Raw genomic sequence first — 18,793 nt, forward strand, 5'->3', positions numbered from 1 at the left:
TGCTTCCTAGAGGGAAGACCATTTTGAGAAGCACTGGTCTCTGATCAATTTCACATTAGGAAATTTAAAATGAAGTGAAAGTTGCTCAGTCGTGTCCGACTCTTTGCGACCCCATGGATTACACTCCGTGGAATTCTCCAGGTCAGAATACTGGAGAGTAGCCACTCCTCCAGGGGAACTTCCCAACCCAGGGGGCTTCCCTTGTGGCTCAGCTGGTAAAGGAAATTTTAAAATCCTAATGTAAAACACCTAATGATATCCTAAAAGTGTTTAACAAAAAAGATGAGTTACTGAAACAACTTGTAAATATAGTGTTCAAGTTGATGGATTTTGTATGCTGAAATATTATTGGGTTTGATCTGTGATTTCCAGACAAAGCAAAGCCCTTGCCCTCAAGCTACTAATGACTGACAGCAATTGAGTAAATTCCCTCTGTGAGTAAAATGGAAATATGTTTCTTTTCTCTCTTCTTTGCTCCTCCAGAAATCAGTGATTCTTACCTTCTGAGCAGCCTTATAAGGTAAATAAGAAAGACAGTCTCCTGACATATGAGCAGAAATCTTCATATTTTGCTCGAGTGCACTGGGGCTGGGGGGACCCCCTGTAGTGTCTACAAGCAGCACAGGACACGGGGGTTTACGCTGCAGCCACTGGGGACAGGGACACTGACGGCAGCCGAGGGGAGGAGTTAGGAAGAGAAACCAGTGTCCAAATACTACATGCTGCAGGGCTTGTGGAGAACAGGTGGTGGGGATGTAAACTGGTGCAACCACTTGGAAGCAATATGAAGGTTCCTCAAAAAATCTAAAAATATAGTTGCCATATATCTTGCAATCCTAATTCTGGGCATGTACTGAGACATATGTGTAATTCAAAACGATAGATGGACCCCAGTGTTCAAACTAGCCAAGACTACTGACAATAGCCAAGACATGGAAACTACTAAATGTCCATCAACAGATGCACGGATACAGAAGATGTGGTATATGTACATACATATATATACATTATACGTACATAATGGAGTATCACTCGGCCATTCAAAGTAATGAAATAATGTGATTTGCAGCAACATGGACGGCCCTAGGGTTTATCATACTGAGTGAGTTAAATCAGAAAGAGAAAGACAAATACCATATATCACTTGTACGTGGAATCTAAAATAAGACATAAACAAACTTGTCTTTGAAGCAAAAACAGACTCACAGACATAGAGAACAACTTCTGGTTGCCAAGGGGAAGGTGGTTGGGAGAGGCAAGGATTGCAAGTTTGGGACTGGCAGATGGAAGCTGCTAGATACAGGGTGAGTAAACACCAAGGTCCTACAGTATAGCACTCATTACCCTGTGATGAACCATAATGAAAAAATATGAAAAAGACTAAATAGATATGTAAACAAATCACTTTGCAGTGTAGCAGAAATCAAACACAACACTGTAAATCAACTATACTTTAAATTAATAAACAGGATGGCAATCTGCTCCCACTGTCAGAAGTTCCGCAGAAGAGGATAAAAGGAAAACGGCTCTGAACTGACACCTGTTTAGTACCGTGTCCCCCTGGGTCCACTCTGCACAGGATCATTCTCAGTTACCAGGTGCTAAGGGCCGCCAACGGCAATAGTGCTAGAGGGAGAGGCCCACTGCATATCAATCTTTCCCCCGATTTTTTAAATTGTTAGTCTTTATTCATTTTTCTCTCTTTTATTTTTTAATTATGAAAGTATGCAAACACATTTACAGGAGACTTGAAAAATAGAGAACAAGGCTACATGTATTTCCACTCTATATTGTAATTATATTTTGAATAGATAACTTAAGGTTTGTAATTGGAGTTTCAATATCAAACTCTCAAAAATGTATAGAACAAATATTCAGAGAGGTAGAGGATAGAGTAGACCTGAAAAGCACAAGGAACCAATTCAACATAATTAAGACTTACATAATTTTCACACAACAGTAGGATACAAATTCTCTTCAAGTTCCCATAAACTAGGAGACACTGGAACACATCCAGGGACATAAAACAAGGTACAAAAATGTCATGGTCTAAAGGTATTAAAATCATACACAGTCTATTCTCTTATCACTGTTGAATTAGTCAGAACTCAGTATCAAAAGATGTTTTAAAATAAGCAATACATTTTCAAGTGCAATGTGACATACACTATGGACTTTGACTTATACACTGAATCCTCCCCGAAGTTTTATGATTAGTCATCATGCTGGCAAACAAGTGGGCGTGAACTAACCTCTTCCCTCAAGTGTTGCCCTGTTCCTGTCACACACTCACTGGCCAGTGACTTCATCCCGTGACTTCTGTCAGAGAAAACAAATTCTGGACGGGGACTGAAAGGAGCAGACGCACTTGCAGTTTTCCTCATGGCTTTACTTATTTCACTGAAGGAGCACAAGACCATGGAACTTCTAGCGGCTATGGTTGCTGAATTCCTCACAGAGAAGGTAAGGAAATTCATAAATAATAAAGTAATGATACATGGAACGGAGCAAGTCCTAAAAGCCTTAAACTGGTTGGTTGCATACCTGATTAAAAGGATATTGATATTTGTACTACAGAAGATAACATCTGGGACATACAACCAGTTATACCTGAATTGTTTAAAAAATAAGCTCATTGTGAAACTATTTGTTCTAGCTCTGTGAAGAATACCATTGGTAGCTTGATAGGGATTGCATTGAATCTATAAATTGCTTTGGGTAGTATACTCATTTTCACTATATTGATTCTTCCAATCCACGAACATGGTATATTTCTCCATCTATTAGTGTCCTCTTTGATTTCTTTCACCAGTGTTTTATAGTTTTCTATATGTAGGTCTTTAGTTTCTTTAGGTAGATATATTCCTAAGTATTTTATTCTTTCCGTTGCAATGGTGAATGGAATTGTTTCCTTAATTTCTCTTTCTGTTTTCTCATCATTAGTGTATAGGAATGCAAGGGATTTCTGTGTGTTGATTTTATATCCTGCAACTTTACTATAATCATTGGTTAGTTCTAGTAATTTTCTGGTGGAGTCTTTAGGGTTTTCTCTGTAGAGGATCATGTCATCTGCAAACAGTGAGAGTTTTACTTCTTCTTTTCCAATTTGGATTCCTTTTATTTCTTTTTCTGCTCTGATTGCTGTGGCCAAAACTTCCAAAACTATGTTGAATAGTAATGGTGAAAGTGGGCACCCTTGTCTTGTTCCTGACTTTAGAGGAAATGCTTTCAATTTTTCACCATTGAGGATAATGTTTGCTGTGGGTTTGTCATATATAGCTTTTATTATGTTGAGGTATGTTCCTTCTATTCTTGCTTTCTGGAGAGTTCTTATCATAAATGAATGTTGAATTTTGTCAAAGGCTTTCTCTGCATCTGTTGAGATAATCACATGGTTTTTATTTTTCAATTTGTTAATGTGGTGTATTACATTGATTGATTTGCGGATATTGAAGAATCCTTGCATCCCTGGGATAAAGCCCACTTGGTCATGGTGTATGATCTTTTTAATGTGTTGTTGGATTCTGATTGCTAGAATTTTGTTAAGGATTTTTGCATCTATGTTCATCAGTGATATTGGCCTGTAGTTTTCTTTTTTGTGGGATCTTTGTCAGGTTTTGGTATTAGGGTGATGGTGGTCTCATAGAATGAGTTTGGAAGTTTACCTTCCTCTGCAATTTTCTGGAAGAGTTTGAGCAGGATAGGTGTTAGCTCTTCTCTAAATTTTTGGTAGAATTCAGCTGTGAAGCCGTCTGGACCTGGGCTTTTGTTTGCTGGAAGATTTTTGATTACAGTTTCAATTTCCGTGCTTGTGATGGGTCTGTTAAGATTTTCTATTTCTTCCTGGTCCAGTTTTGGAAAGTTGTACTTTTCTAAGAATTTGTCCATTTCTTCCACGTTGTCCATTTTATTGGCATATAATTGTCGATAGTAGTCTCTTATGATCCTTTGTATTTCTGTGTTGTCTGTTGTGATCTCTCCACTTTCATTTCTAATTTTATTGATTTGATTTTTCTCCCTTTGTTTCTTGATGAGTCTGGCTAATGGTTTGTCAATTTTATTTATCCTTTCAAAGAACCAGCTTTTGGCTTTGTTGATTTTTGCTATGGTCTCTTTTGTTTCTTTTGCATTTATTTCTGCCCTAATTTTTAAGATTTCTTTCCTTCTACTAACCCTGGGGTTCTTCATTTCTTCCTTTTCTAGTTGCTTTAGGTGTAGGGTTAGGTTATTTATTTGACTTTTTTCTTGTTTCTTGAGGTATGCCTGTATTGCTATGAACTTTCCCCTTAGGACTGCTTTTAAAGTGTCCCACAGGTTTTGGGTTGTTGTGTTTTCATTTTCATTAGTTTCTATGCAAATCTTGATTTCTTTTTTGATTTCTTCTGTGATTTGTTGGATATTCAGCAGCGTGTTGTTCAGCCTCCATATGTTGGAATTTTTAATAGTTTTTCTCCTGTAATTGAGATCTAATCTTACTGCATTGTAGTCAGAAAAGATGCTTGGAATGATTTCTATTTTTTTGAATTTACCGAGGCTAGATTGCACAAAATTGCAGCATGTAACTGGGGACTTTCTGAACTGGGGACTTGCTGAAGTGGGGATTTCCAACTGCCCTTTAGAGTCAATTTTGTATTGTATCTATGATCACAAAAATGCAGCATGTAACTGGGGCCTTCCTCAACAGGGGCTTGCTGAAGTGTGGATTTAGAACTGCCCTTCAGGGAACTTCTCTGGTGGTCCAGTGGCTAAGACTCTGAGCTCTCAGTGTAGGGGGCCCAGGTTCGATCCCTGGTCAGGGAGCTAGATCCCACATGCTACAACTAAGACCTGGAGCAGCCAAATAAATAAATAAAATTAATAAAAAAAAAATAACTGCCCTTCAGAGTCAATTTTGTATTGTATCTAAGATCACAAAAATGCCGCATGTAACTGGGGCCTTTCTGAACTGGGGACTTGCTGAAGGGGGGATTTCCAATTGCTCTTTACAGTCAATTTTTTATTGTATCTATAATCACAAAAATGCAGCATGTAACTGGGTCTTCCTGAACTGGGGACTTGCTGAAGGGATTTCCAACTGCCCTTTAGAGTCAATTTTGTATTGTATCTATGATCGCAAAAATGCAGCATGTAACTGGGGCCTTTCTGAACTGGGGACTTGCTGAAGTGGGGATTTCCAACTGCCCTTTAGAGTCAATTTTGTATTGTATCTATGATTCCAAAAATGCAGCATGTAACTGGGGACTTCCTGAAATAGGGACTTGCTGAAGTGGGGATTTAGAACTGCCCTTTAGAGTCAATTTTGTATTGTATCTATAATCACCAAAATGCAGCATGTAACTGGGGCCTTTCTGAACTGGGGACTTGCTGAAGGGGGGATTTCCAACTGCTCTTTAGAGTCAATTTTTTATTGTATCTATAATCACAAAAATGCAGCATGTAACTGGGTCTTGCTGAACTGGGGACTTGCTGAAGTGGGGATTTCCAACTGCCCTTTAGAGTCAATTTTGCATTGTATCTATGATCACAAAAATGCAGCATGTAACTCGGGACTTTCTGAACTGGGGACTTGCTGAAGTGGGGGTTTGTAACTGCCCTTTAGAGTCAATTTTGTATTGTATCTATGATCACAAAAATGCAGCATGTAACTGGGGACTTGCTGAAGGGGGGATTTCCAACTGCCCTTTAGAGTCAATTTTTTATTGTATCTATAATCACAAAAATGCAGCATGTAACTGGGTCTTGCTGAACTGGGGACTTGCTGAAGTGGGGATTTCCAACTGCCCTTTAGAGTCAATTTTGTACTGTATCTATGATCACAAAAATGCAGGATGTAACTGGGGCCTTCCTGAACTGGGGACTTGCTGAAGTGGGGATTTAGAACCGCCCTTTAGACTCCATTATGTATTGCATCTATGATCACAAAAATGCAGCAAGTAACTGGGGCCTTCCTCAACAGGGGCTTGCTGAAGTGGGGATATAGAACTGCCCTTTAGAGTCAATTTTGTATTGTATCTATATCACAAAATGCAGCATATACCTGGGGCCTTCCTGAACTGGGGACTTGCTCATGTGGGGATTTCCAACTGCCCTTTAGAGTCAATTTTGTATTGTATCTATAATCACAAAAATGCAGCATGTAACTGGGGAGTTTCTGAACTGGGGACTTGCTGAAGGGGGGATTTCCAACTGCTCTTTAGAGTCAATTTTTTATTGTATCTATAATCACAAAAATGCAGCATGTAACTGGGTCTTGCTGAACTGGGGACTTGCTGAAGTGGGGATTTCCAACTGCCCTTAGAGTCAATTTTGTATTGTATCTATGATCACAAAAATGCAGCATGTAACTGGGGACTTTCTGAACTGGGGACTTGCTGAAGTGGGGGTTTGTAACTGCCCTTTAGAGTCAATTTTGTATTGTATCTATGATCACAAAAATGCAGCATGTAACTGGGGCCTTCCTGAACTGGGGACTTGCTGAAGTGGGGATTTAGAACCGCCCTTTAGAGTCAATTTTGTATCTATGATTCCAAAAATGCAGCATGTAACTGGGGACTTCCTGAAATAGGGACTTGCTCAAGTGGGGATTTAGAACCGCCCTTTAGAGTCAATTTTGTATCTATGATCACAAAAATGCAGCATGTAACTGGGGCCTTTCTGAACTGGGGACTTGTTGAAGTGGGGATTTCCACCTGCCCTTTAGAGTCAATTTTGTATTGTATCTATGATCACAAAAATGTAGCATGTAACTGGGGACTTCCTGAACTGGGGATTTGCTGAAGTGGGGATTTAGAACTGCCCTTTAGAGTCTATTATGTATTGCATCTATGATCACAACAATGCAGCATGTAACTGGGTCTTCCTGAACTGAGGACTTGCTCAAGTGGGGATTTCCAACTGCCCTTTAGAGTCAATTTTGTATTGTATCTATGATCACAAAAATGCAGCATGTAACTGGGGCCTTCCTGAACTGGGGACTTGCTGAAGTGGGGAATTAGAACCGCCCTTTAGAGTCAATTTTGTATTGTATCTATGATCACAAAAATGCAGCATGTAACTGGGGCCTTCCTGAACTGGGGACTTGCTGAAGTGGGGATTTAGAACCGCCCTTTAGAGTCAATTTTGTATCTATGATTCCAAAAATTCAGCATGTAACTGGGGACTTCCTGAAATAGGGACTTGCTCAAGTGGGGATTTAGAACCGCCCTTTAGAGTCAATTTTGTATCTATGATCACAAAAATGCAGCATGTAACTGGGGCCTTTCTGAACTGGGGACTTGTTGAAGTGGGGATTTCCAACTGCCCTTTAGAGTCAATTTTGTATTGTGTCTATGATCACAAAAATGTAGCATGTAACTGGGGACTTCCTGAACTGGGGATTTGCTGAAGTGGGGATTTAGAACTGCCCTTTAGAGTCTATTATGTATTGCATCTATGATCACAACAATGCAGCATGTAACTGGGTCTTCCTGAACTGAGGACTTGCTCAAGTGGGGATTTCCAACTGCCCTTTAGAGTCAATTTTGTATTGTATCTATGATCACAAAAATGCAGCATGTAACTGGGGCCTTCTTCAACAGGGGCTTGCTGAAGTGGGGATTTAGAACTGCCCTTTAGAGGCAATTTTGTATTGTATCTAAGATCACAAAAATGCCACCTGTAACTGGGGCCTTTCTGAACTGGGGACTTGCTGAAGGGGCGATTTCCAACTGCTCTTTACAGTCAATTTTTTATTGTATCTATAATCACAAAAATGCAGCATGTAGCAGGGTCTTGTTGAACTGGGGACTTGCTGAAGTGGGGATTTCCAACTGCCCTTTAGAGTCAATTTTGTATTGTATCTATGATCCCAAAAATGCAGCATGTAACTGAGGACTTCCTGAAATAGGGACTTGCTCAAGTGGGGATTTAGAACTGCCATTTAGAGTCAATTTTGTATTGTATCTATAATCACAGAAATGCAGCATGTAACTGGGGACTTTCTCCACTGGGGACTTGCTGAAGTGGGGATTTAGAACTGTCCTTCAGAGTCAATTTTGTATTGTATCTATGATCACAAAAATGCAGCATGTAACTGGGGCCTTCCTCAACTGGGGACTTGCTGAAGGGGGGATTTCCAACTGCCCTTTAGAGTCAATTTTGTATTGTATCTATGATCACAAAAATGCAACATGTAACTTGGGCCTTCCTCAACTGGGGACTTGCTGAAGGGGGGATTTCCAACTGCCCTTTAGAGTCAATTTTTATTGTATCTATGATCACAAAAATGCAGCATGTAACTGGGGCCTTCCTGAACTGGGCATTTCTAGCTGCACTTTAGAGCCTTTTTTTTTTTTTTGCATGCTAAAAAGAGCTACAAAAGTAGCCTAGTTTGTTCGATAAAAAGTGCAGGATTTGAGAGTAAATAAATAGAGGACTCGGACTAAGGGGAACAGACACACTCAGAGAAGCTCAGTGTTTCGGCATGGAGACATTGATTTCTTTCACCAAGACCGAGCTAATGGAAACTCTTCAAAATACACTTGCTGATGTTCTCACAGAGAAAATAAGTAAATTTGTAGAAGATCAATTACAATTATATACAATGGACCAGTCCCGGACGCCCTTCAAACGGCTGCTTAAACACCTAGTCAAGTGCTTGGTGGGATGGGCCCTACAAAAGATAGGTTCCGTGGCATGGAACCAGCTGGGCCTGAGTTTTTTACAGAAGAAGACCTTGTATATATTTAAGGCAACGTTTGGTCAGAAACGATCTGAAGTCTTTACGGTTTAATCTCTATTGATCTACCACTGCAGTATTTTTGCTATTTTTGCGAAATCTTACACGTTTTTATGTTAAAAGATTTATTCCTGTGGGATCTTTATGATCAAGATTTATGATTTACACATTCCAAATGTGCCTGCCTAACCAACAAGACTGATTTCAACCTGGAGAGACATCACTGACATGATGGTAACAGTGCTCAGAAGACAAAGATTACCAGCTTGCCTTCCTGTACTGGTTCCTCCACTGCAGGAACCAGAACAAATATAGAAACCAAAAGTTTGCTGTTACTGGCACCGCACGAATGTTACCTTCCTGCCTGTGTGCCTGTTCAGTCATTTTTTCGGACCCTTTGGACTGTGGCCCCCCAGGCTCCAATTTCCATGGGGTTTCCAGGCAAAAATACTGTAGTGGCGTGCCATTTGCTACTCCAGGGGATCTTACGCATCCAGAGACCAGTCTCAAGTGCCCGGCATGTGCTGCACTGCAGGCATATTCTTTACTGCTCAGCCACCCTGACAACGTGTACATTTCACCCTAAAGAAATAAATGGCATCTGAACTCTCCTGTGGCCTCCTGCCTGTTTCTGTGCCGACTTTCTTCTCCTGGAGGGCTGAGTCGCCAGGCAGGGGAAGACCAGGGAAGGGCCAGATTGTAACCAAGCAGGACCCACTGAGGCTTTCCCAGAAGAAACCCCCAGTCAAGTCCTCCACCAGCCTTTTGTCTGTAGGAAATCTTTCACCAAATAATCCACTTGGGGGCTTCCCTGGTGGTCTGGTGGCTAAGACTCCACCAGTCAAATTCATGGGCTGAAGATAGTAGGATCCAGGTCGGGGAACAAAGATCCCTCATGCGTTCTGGCGAGGATGGGGGAAAACAAAGAATAAATTTCATCAGAGCAGTGAGAAAATCCTGAAGGGGAAAATGTCAAACAAGACAAAATAATAATACTGGAGCCATCACACAAAGTCAAGGACTTTTCTTCCTCAAGGTCTCTTGGTAATATTCTGTGCCTTATGTGTGAGCTATTTTGCAGTTACCGAAACCCCCACCAGGCTGAACAAGTGAACTGCTGCCCACAGCAGGTAGACCCCAGACTGGCTGGAACAAGAAGGTTGATGCTGCGGCCTCCCCACTGCCTCAACACCAGCCAGGGCTCCATAAACACTAAAGACTGCACATACCCGCTCCAGGCTGGCACTCAGGTCTTGGGGGCACTAGGCCAATGTGGCCCATTTTTCCTAGCAAAGCAGTAAAGCTCTTTCTTTCTACTTCACCCAAACTTCTTTCTTACAGACTTTACTCTACCTTGGTGTGCAGAGGCCGAATTTGGGTAACAAATTTGGAGTCCCGTGTGGGGTTGGCTTAGGGGTAACCCCCTGGGTGTCCCCTGGCTCCATCACACTCTCTAGATTTTTCCTCCACGCAGCCTCTTTCCAGAAGGTTGGAACACTGGGAAGATTCCTTCAGAGGCCTGATCCCTGAGGACCCGCGTCAAGAAGGCTGAGCCCCAGTCGTACTCGGTCCACCAAGCGGGCAGTGGGGACACCAAGGCGGTAGAGGAGGGAAGAGGAGGGCCGCCCTAGAGGGTGGGGAGGCCACCTTCGCCTCAAGGATGTTCCTGTCTTCCTCCAGCCCATACCAGATTGAATTTTGCTGCTCCAAGGAATTATTTTGAGGAAGGAGAAAGACAACATCTGGGACATCGAGACATCTCGACCAGCATCTGGGTGAGTCCCCTGCTGTGTATCCAAGGCTCCTTCAATATGTCCATCTGAGGAACATTTGTGTCCATCTGAGGAACATTTGTTTCCATCTGGGGAACACTGAGTGCCTGTTTGGTTAGTTTTCATGTTGGAAATCCCACCTGTGAGGTCTAAGGGCTAAGGTCATAGACTTGGCAGGAATTGGACACAGCCACTCTGAGCTTTATGCTTTCTGGTGTCTTCCCCCTCATATAAGGTTTCCATCAGCTAATGAGGTCTGGTTTGTATTTGGCTCATAGGTGTCTGATCAAAAATGGGAAATGCTCCTTTGATTGCCTCTGATGACCTCCTAGGACACATTTTGGATGACTGGTCAACCTAAAAGTTTAAACCTATCAATAAGGACAAAATAGTTTAACACTATGTAGTCCCAATATTCTTTAGACTTTGGAGAAAATAGTTGAGATGAAACTCTTTTGAAATTTCAGAACTGGTTCTTTTTGCATGTGCAGTTGGAGAGAGTGGCTTGATAACACACTTTAATTTTTTAGAACACTCACCCTGAGAGAACAAAGATATTCTTAGGAGAAAAGTTGATGTTAAGCCTCACCATGTCCCTAAGTATTAATACAAACACAGCCCACATTGCCTGCATTTTAGCCTTGGCTTATTTAGAAGAACTGAAACCAAGCCGGGAGACTGGTGGAAGGAGGAAAGAAAAAGACGCCTTTGACCTCAAGTGTGAACATTTGACTGTTTTTCATCTCTCTGTTTTTCATCAATTGACAAGTTTAATTGCAGTGCCTGAGTCATGAAATGTAAAATGATGAAACAGATCTCTGCTCGTGTGTATGTCTCCGTGTGTGTCTTTGTCTTTAGAAAACATTCCTAAGATTAACTTCTAAATGAGCTCTATTCCATTGACTCAAAGTACAATAAGTGCTTACAAATGGAGTATTTCTGAGTCACAAAATCTGAGAAATGTTCAACATTAAGTCTCTGTGTGGTACTGACATCAGTTTAGCTTGTTAACTGTGTCTGATTACTGGAGACACGAGACACCAACATTCTTTTCTGTACTTAGTTCTACCGCTAGTCACTAGGTCATACCTGTGGCAAAAGTTGTCAGCAAGAAAGTTCACTCACACTGATAACTGTCATAAATAACTGAGATAAATGGTGTATAAGCTTTTAGGTAAGCTCTTGAAAAGAATTACACTTTGTATTTTGGACTCTCAGGAATTTAAACCATTAGAGTTTTGTTAAATTAAATTCAATGATGAGAATTCATTGAAAATGTAAATCAATTTTAGATAAAACAGTGAAGCATTGAGTTCTGAACAAATCTATGTTTACTTACCTTTTCCTTTTATGAAAAAACACTAAACATTTTTGAATTTATTAAGTATATATCTCGTATGACAAAAAGAAAAACTGTGCCCTAAGATATGCATGTCTTATACTTATCAAATATACTGTTGATAAAAAAATTAAATTGCCTATTTCTTGATTTTCAGTTTTAAAGGATTGTGCTAATATGATATGATTTAATATCTACTAAAAATAAATGGAAGTTTCAGCCTCAGCATCAGTCCCTCCAATGAACACCCAGGACTGGTCTTTAGGATGGACTGGTTGGATCTCCTTGCAGTCCAAGGGACTCTCAAGAGTTTTCTCCAACACCACAGTTCAAAGCATCAATTCTTTGGCGCTCAGGCTTCTTCACAGTCCAACTCTCACATCCATACATGACCACTGGAAAAACCATAGGCTTGACTAGACGGACCTCTGTGGGCAAAGTAATGGCTCTGCTTTTTAATATGCTATCTAGGTTGGTCATAAGTTTCCTTCCAAGGAGTACGCATCTTTTAATTTCATGGCTGCAGTCACCATCTGCAGTCATTTTAGAGCCCCCCAAAAATAAAGTCTGACACTGTTTCCACTGTTTCACCATCTATTTGCCGTGAAGTGATGGGACCTGATGTCATGATCTTAGTTTTCTGAACGTTGAGTTTTAAGCCAACTTTTTCACTCTCTTCTTTCACTTTCATCAAGAGGCTCTTTAGTTTTTCTGCACTTTCTGCCATAAGGGTGGTGTCATCTGCATATCTGAGGTTATTGATATTTCTCCCGGCAATCTTGATTCCAGCTTCTGCTTCTTATGATGTGACTTTAGCAAGAATTGTGTACATTTCAGGATTGATGAAGATTAAATATAAATTGATTGAGTAAATGACTTTTATTATTAATAGTAAGCTGCAACAATTCTGGAATTTGGTTTTCTCTCTCTGTTAACAGAACACAATTTTCCTGGAATATGAGCTGCCTTGGAGAACAGATGGTAAGTCTCTTTCTCTAGCTAACTCCGAGTGTTCCAGAGGAACTGTGAGGCATCTCAGAGGGAAATATTAGATTAACTAGCATCACTGGTATGTTAAACACCATGGGAAGCATTATCAAGTGAATGAGAAGCCTTCTCAGGTTATACTGGGATGGATATTATTAATAGAGTTTTGCTAAAAAAAAAAAAAATGAAATTCCTACAAACCTGGTAGGTCTAAATGTCATAATTAGGACATACCAGGGCATATCAAGTTCTACTACCAAGTCATAATTCTGGTTATTGTAACCAAGTTTCTTAACCCATTACATTCTGCTCAGTTGTATCACTATATCTTTCAGTCTTTAAGTCAGTCACACATAGTTGTTATACTCTGATGGTTTTGAAAAGGTCTTCATCTCCAGCAAGATTCATAGCAGAGAGCATTTTTACAAGCACTGATGTCTGATCAGTTTCACATTATACCAGGCAACTAACTGGATAAGATATTTTAAAATCCCAATTTAAAAAAACTGCTGCTATTATAAAAGTGTTTAACAAAAGATGAAATACTGAGTCAACTTGTAAATATAGTTTTAAAGTTTATGGGTTTTTTTTTTTTTTTGCTCTGAAATATCATTGATCTGTTGGCTTTCTAGATAAAGCCCAGCCCTTCCCCTCAAGCTACTAATGATTGACAGCAATTGAATAAATGCCCTCTGTGACTAAAACGGAAATATGTTACTTTTCTCTCGCTTGGTTTCTCCAGAAATTAGAGATGCTTAACTCTGAGCAGCCTTATCAGGTAAATAAAAATGACTGTCTCCTGACATTTGCAATAACCTTCATATTTTGGGGCCCTTATGAAGAAAGAAATCCACAGGCAAAATCAAATGGCAGGATTTGGGCCTGGACTTCCTGAGGTTAGAATGCTGTTGGTTCCTTGTCTTCTGGAATTCAGTCTGAGACTCTTTTTTGTACATATGGTTTTATGATTTACTTATTCACTCATTCTTGGAGGCTGGTCTTTGACGTATCACGCAGGCTCTTCATTGCTAGTGCGGGCTTTCTCTAGTTGCAACACTAATTGTGAGCGAGACAATTCAAGCTCTAGCCCCACAGCAAGGACCACTGGGACACCGCATATTTATCAGATGGAAACACTTGAAAACTCATCTTGCTTGTTGCCCTCTAAAATAAAAGGACTCTTTTGAAAAATATCGCAAATCATTAATCATTATTCTCATTGTAATATGCTTTCATATTTTGCAAATGTTTGTCCGGGGGTAGGACAAGGTGATCAAAGAGACAAATAATATTTCCTTAACACAAACTGTTGATGCTAACAAAGCTTGGAACTTGAGATTATTTCCAGCTCTTGTGTCCTTTCCTCAAATCAGATAGGTTGACTCCCCTTGGAATTGTAGCCCAGAAGGAACTTATGAGGCCTTCGTAGATCCCCACCCATGTGCACCTGCTTTTCATCTATGAAAAACAACTTTAGTCAAGAATGCCTTTAATCATAGAAGTGAGAAAATGCAGAAATAAAGGAAACTGTCAAAGAAGTCAAAATAATAATATCATAGCTATTAAACAAACTCATGGACTGTTAGTTCTGCCTCAAGGGCTATCGATAATATTCAGAGCCAGGACCTTTGACCCCTTTCACAGAATCTGAAACCTCTGCCAGATGGAAGAAGTGAACGATGCCGCCCACAAGCAGGAAGACCTGAGACCGGCTGGAACCACAAGGGTGATTGTGCTGCCCCCCGAGACCTCATCACGGACCCAACAGAAGAGCGTCCTTGAGTTGATCAAGCTCTGCTCCTTGAACACTATAAGACTCCTCAAACCCCTCCACCAGACACACTGCCTTTTATTTATTTTAATATTTTATTTTATTTATCTATTTATTTGGCTGCCTTGGTTCTCATTTGCAGATGTGGGATAGCCCCTACCTCAGATGGGATCTTGCTTGTAGCGCAAAGCCTCACCAGCTGTGGGGCGAGGGCTCAGCTGCTCCTGGGCTGTGAGATCTTAGATTCCCCACCAGGAATCGAACCCACGTCTACTGCATTTCAAGGTGGACTCTAAACCACTGGACCACCAGGGAATCCCAGGAAACAGTCTTGAGGGCATTAGCCTGCTTGGTCCCCTGTGTGTGGCCAAGCAGTTAAATTAGTTTTTCCATTTCACTTAAAAACTCTCTCTCAAATGAAATCTGGCTCCAGTACACAGAGGCCCAGTTTTGGCAAGGAGATCTGGAGGGAAGCCAGGAGCAATTAGAAGAACAGGATCCTGGGGGCAGGAGGGCTGAGGGACCTGAGTCCCAGTGGGGTGGAAGGCTGCGAGGTGCCAAACGGGACCTTCCGGAGGGGAGCCCTGAGGAGGCGTCCTGTGGGCAGCAGGGGCGGGGCCCGCACAGACGGGCTCCTGCTCTCAGCGGAGAGGCCAGAGGAACCCGGGCGGCCGCGAGAGGAGTCAGGGGCACAGGGCCCGGGCGCCAGTCTTCAAGGGACAGAATAGGGTCAGAACAGAGGGAAGGAGAAGCTCTGTGCCACGGAGGAGCCCCCAGAGTGTAAGGATCACCCCTAGGGGAAGCTTGTGGACCACGGTGTGGACTCAAAGAAGCCCCATGCTGCCCAAGGAGGGGCTCAGGAGGCTGGTGGTTCCAACAGTGCCGGATGCACCTGAGGCCCCTATTTGCCTCAAGGAGGGAAACTGGGAAAGCAGCCCCCTCCCTCCCCCATCAAAGTTATTCCTCACTCTGACTTTCCCCTCCCATCCCTCAGGGCAGTGCCCCTCTCTCCACCCCCTGCCCCCTAAACTCATCCCTCATCCCAGGCTTTTCTAGATTCCGCTAGGCTCTGCACAGTTCTAGGCCTGCCCCATCCTCGATACTCTGCCCCTCCCCGCTCTCCAGGTTCTAGATTTCAGACACGCTGGGACCTGGGCTGCAGCGCTTCCACATGGACACACATCTTCCTGAGCCACAGACAACAAGGAAACGACAAGGGACTCAAAATACTTCTACATACCTGAACAGCTTGGGCAAACAATGCACGAGATAAAAAAAGAAAAAAGATCAAAACTCCAGTCACCCCTTCGGAGCTGAGAGCAAGGGTAGGGTCCTGGATGTGATGCCTGCACACAGCACCACCAAGAGGCTGGGCAGACCTGGCAGTCAGCCCTCCAGCCCAATGCTGGACCCAGCCTGCCCTCACCCCACTTAATGGACCAGATTTCCCACACGCGCCCTGACACCTCCTCACCCCGCAGAAGCAAACAAGGCAACTTGTCACTTGTTTGACTCCCTTCCTCATGCACCCAGAGCCCCAATAAAACCTTGTCTGAATTTCCTGTCTGGCCTCTTATCAATGTCTATTGACTTAGGATTCCTAGAACCCTGGTGGGTAGCATACCCTTCAGGCTCTGCACACTCCTAGGTCAACACCCTCCTCCTTTTCTTTCCTCCCCGCTCCCTGTGTTCTAGACGCTTCTGTCCTCGTGACATCCCTTCCCTGGACCCTGGATCTGTTTTGCTTCCACTCTGGTCTCAGTTTGGTTCACCTACTCACACATCTCAGCATCTCTCAAACTCGGTTGAAGCATGACTTCGACTTCCAAGGTGGCCATTCGCTTTCCTACAGAGCTTCTCCAGATGCTGCAGGCCCCACCCAGACCCCCTCTAAGAGAAATCCTGCCCTTCTCAGTCTGGTCCCAGCTGGAGCCTGGAAAGCCTGCCCTCTGTCCCACACTCTAGACCCCACCCCAAGACCTCTCACCATTGGCCTCCCTCACTTCCCCTGGGCTCGAGTCCAGCGACCCTTTACTCACACACCCAGGCTCAACTCACTTTCTTTGTTTTAAATTCTACAATTATTTTGTTGACAATTTTGAAAGCCACTTTCCATTTACAGCTCTTACAAAATATTGCCTATATCCCCATGTTGTACGCTCCGTCCTTGAAGCTGTCTTAGGGCTTCTCAGGTGGCACTAGTGTTCAGGAATCCGCCTGCCAATGCAGGACACACAGGAGACACGGGATCGATCCCTGGGTAGGGGAGATCGCCTGGAGAAGGAAATGGCAACCCAATCCCACTATTCCTGCCTGGAAAATTCCATGGACAGGGGAGCCTGTCTTCCTCCCAGCAGCTGGTACCTCCACCTCCCCATATTTAAGCTCCTGCCCTCCCACTAGAAACCACTAGTTCAAAATATCTCTCTTGTGCTTTTTTTGTTATACCCACTCCTGGCCAGGAAAGTTGTGTATATAACAACTTTTTTTTGTTATATCCACTACAAGAAAACAGTATAAAAGTATAAAAACATTTTCCTTATATCCATTTCAAATACGGTCAAGAAAGTACTTTATATAGCAATAAAGTGTTACTTTGTGCCACTTTGTTGGATACTGTGCTGTATCCAACAGCACAGTAAGGAGTAGCCAAAACACAGCCTCTAGGAGATGGAGACTTCCCATATGTCTGTCAGAGCAAGTAAATTCAGGACCTAGACTAAAAGCAACAGAAATGCTCACTTTTTTGGCATGGAGACACTGATTCATTTAGCCAAGAACTAGGTCAAAGAAACTCTTGAAAATATAGTTACTGACCTTCTCACAGAGATGTTATGGACATTTGTAGAAGATACATTACAAGTCTATGAATTGGGGCTGGCCCAGAGGCCCTTCAGTGAGTGGCTTAAACACCTAGTGCAGTGGTTGCTGCTATCTGTCCTACACAAGATGGCTTTGGTGACATGGAAAGAGTTAGGCATGAGTTGCTTAAGCAGTAAGATCATATATGTCTTTAAGAAGTTTGGTCACCACCCAGCTGAAGTCATCATGGTTTAATTTCTATGTATCAGTTCAGTATCTACGCTATCTTTGTGAAGTCTTAACAAGACAGCATGGAGAAGGAAATGGCAACCCACTGCAGTATTCTTGCCTGGAGAATCCCAGGGACAGACGAGCCTGTTGGGCTGCCGTCTCTGGGGTCGAACAGAGTCGGACACGACTGATGTGACTTAGCAGCAGCAGCAGCAGCAGCAGCGACGAGACAGCATCGTGCATTATTGGGTAAAAGGACTCATCACTGTGGGATGTTTACGGCTAAGATTTCAGTTTCCTTCTGATTTATACATCCCAACTCTGCCTGCCTAACCAACAAGACTGATTTGAACCTGGGGAAACATCCCTAAGATCATGATAATAGTATTCAGAAGACACAGATTACCAGCTTGCCTTCCTTTATTGCTTCCTCAACAGCAGTTTGCTCTAACACTTGACAAAAATTTAGAAACAGAATTTTTGCTGTTACCGGCAACACACCACCTCTACCCTCCTGACAACGGATGACCTGTGTGCCTTTTCAGTTGCTGTTTGTGACTCTTTGGACTGTAGTCCACCAGGCTCCTATGTTCATGGGGTTTCCCAAGCAAGAATACTGCAGTGGGGTGCCACTTCCTATTCCAGGGGATCTAATGGACCCAGAGATCAGATGCATGTTCCCTGCATGTCCTGCATTGCAGGCATATTCTTTATCACTGAGCCCCATAACAGTGTATGCTGTACCCCAACAGGCTCTGCCGTCCCTGGGATTCTCCAGACAAGAACACTGGAGTGGGTTGCCATTTCCTTCTCTAATACATGAAAGTGAAACGTGAAAGTGAAGTCGCTCAGTCGTGTCCAACTCTTAGCCACCCCACGGACTGCAGCCCACCAGGCTCCTCCGTCCACGGGATTTTCCAGGCTAGAGTACTGGAGTGGAGTGCCATTGTCTTCTGTATAGACTTCACTCTAAGGATATAAAGGATATCTGAACTCTCATGTGGTCTCCTGCCCGGTTCTGTGCTGACTTCTTTCTCCTGGAGGGCTGAGACTCCAGCCAGGGGCAGACCAGGGAAGGGACAGATTGTAACCAAGCAGGAGCCTCTGAGGCTTTCCCGGAATAAATCCCCAGCCAAGTCCTCTGCCTGCCTTTTGTCTGTAAAGAAAACTTTCAC

General features: G+C 42.7%; 1 long non-coding RNA gene across 49 annotated transcripts in view; it reads left to right on the forward strand.

The window, feature by feature from the left end:
• Positions 1-18,793, forward strand: part of LOC147353913 (uncharacterized) — a 61,532-nt gene that overhangs the window by 18,048 nt on the left and 24,691 nt on the right. For 9 of the 49 annotated variants that reach the window (XR_015146051.1, XR_015146046.1, XR_015146058.1 and 6 more), the window contains 2 exons: positions 484-10,491; positions 12,766-16,142. This is a non-coding gene — a long non-coding RNA (uncharacterized LOC147353913). Of the gene's footprint in view, positions 1-483; positions 10,492-12,765; positions 16,143-18,793 lie in introns of those variants that run through there. The other 40 variants (XR_015146066.1, XR_015146065.1, XR_015146063.1 and 37 more) reach the window with 32 other exon arrangements.

Source organism: Bos grunniens, chromosome 18 (assembly GCF_055505025.1).
Source record: "Bos grunniens cultivar Pamir isolate PY7600 chromosome 18, Bosgru_T2T1.0, whole genome shotgun sequence".
NCBI lineage: Eukaryota > Metazoa > Chordata > Mammalia > Artiodactyla > Bovidae > Bos > Bos grunniens.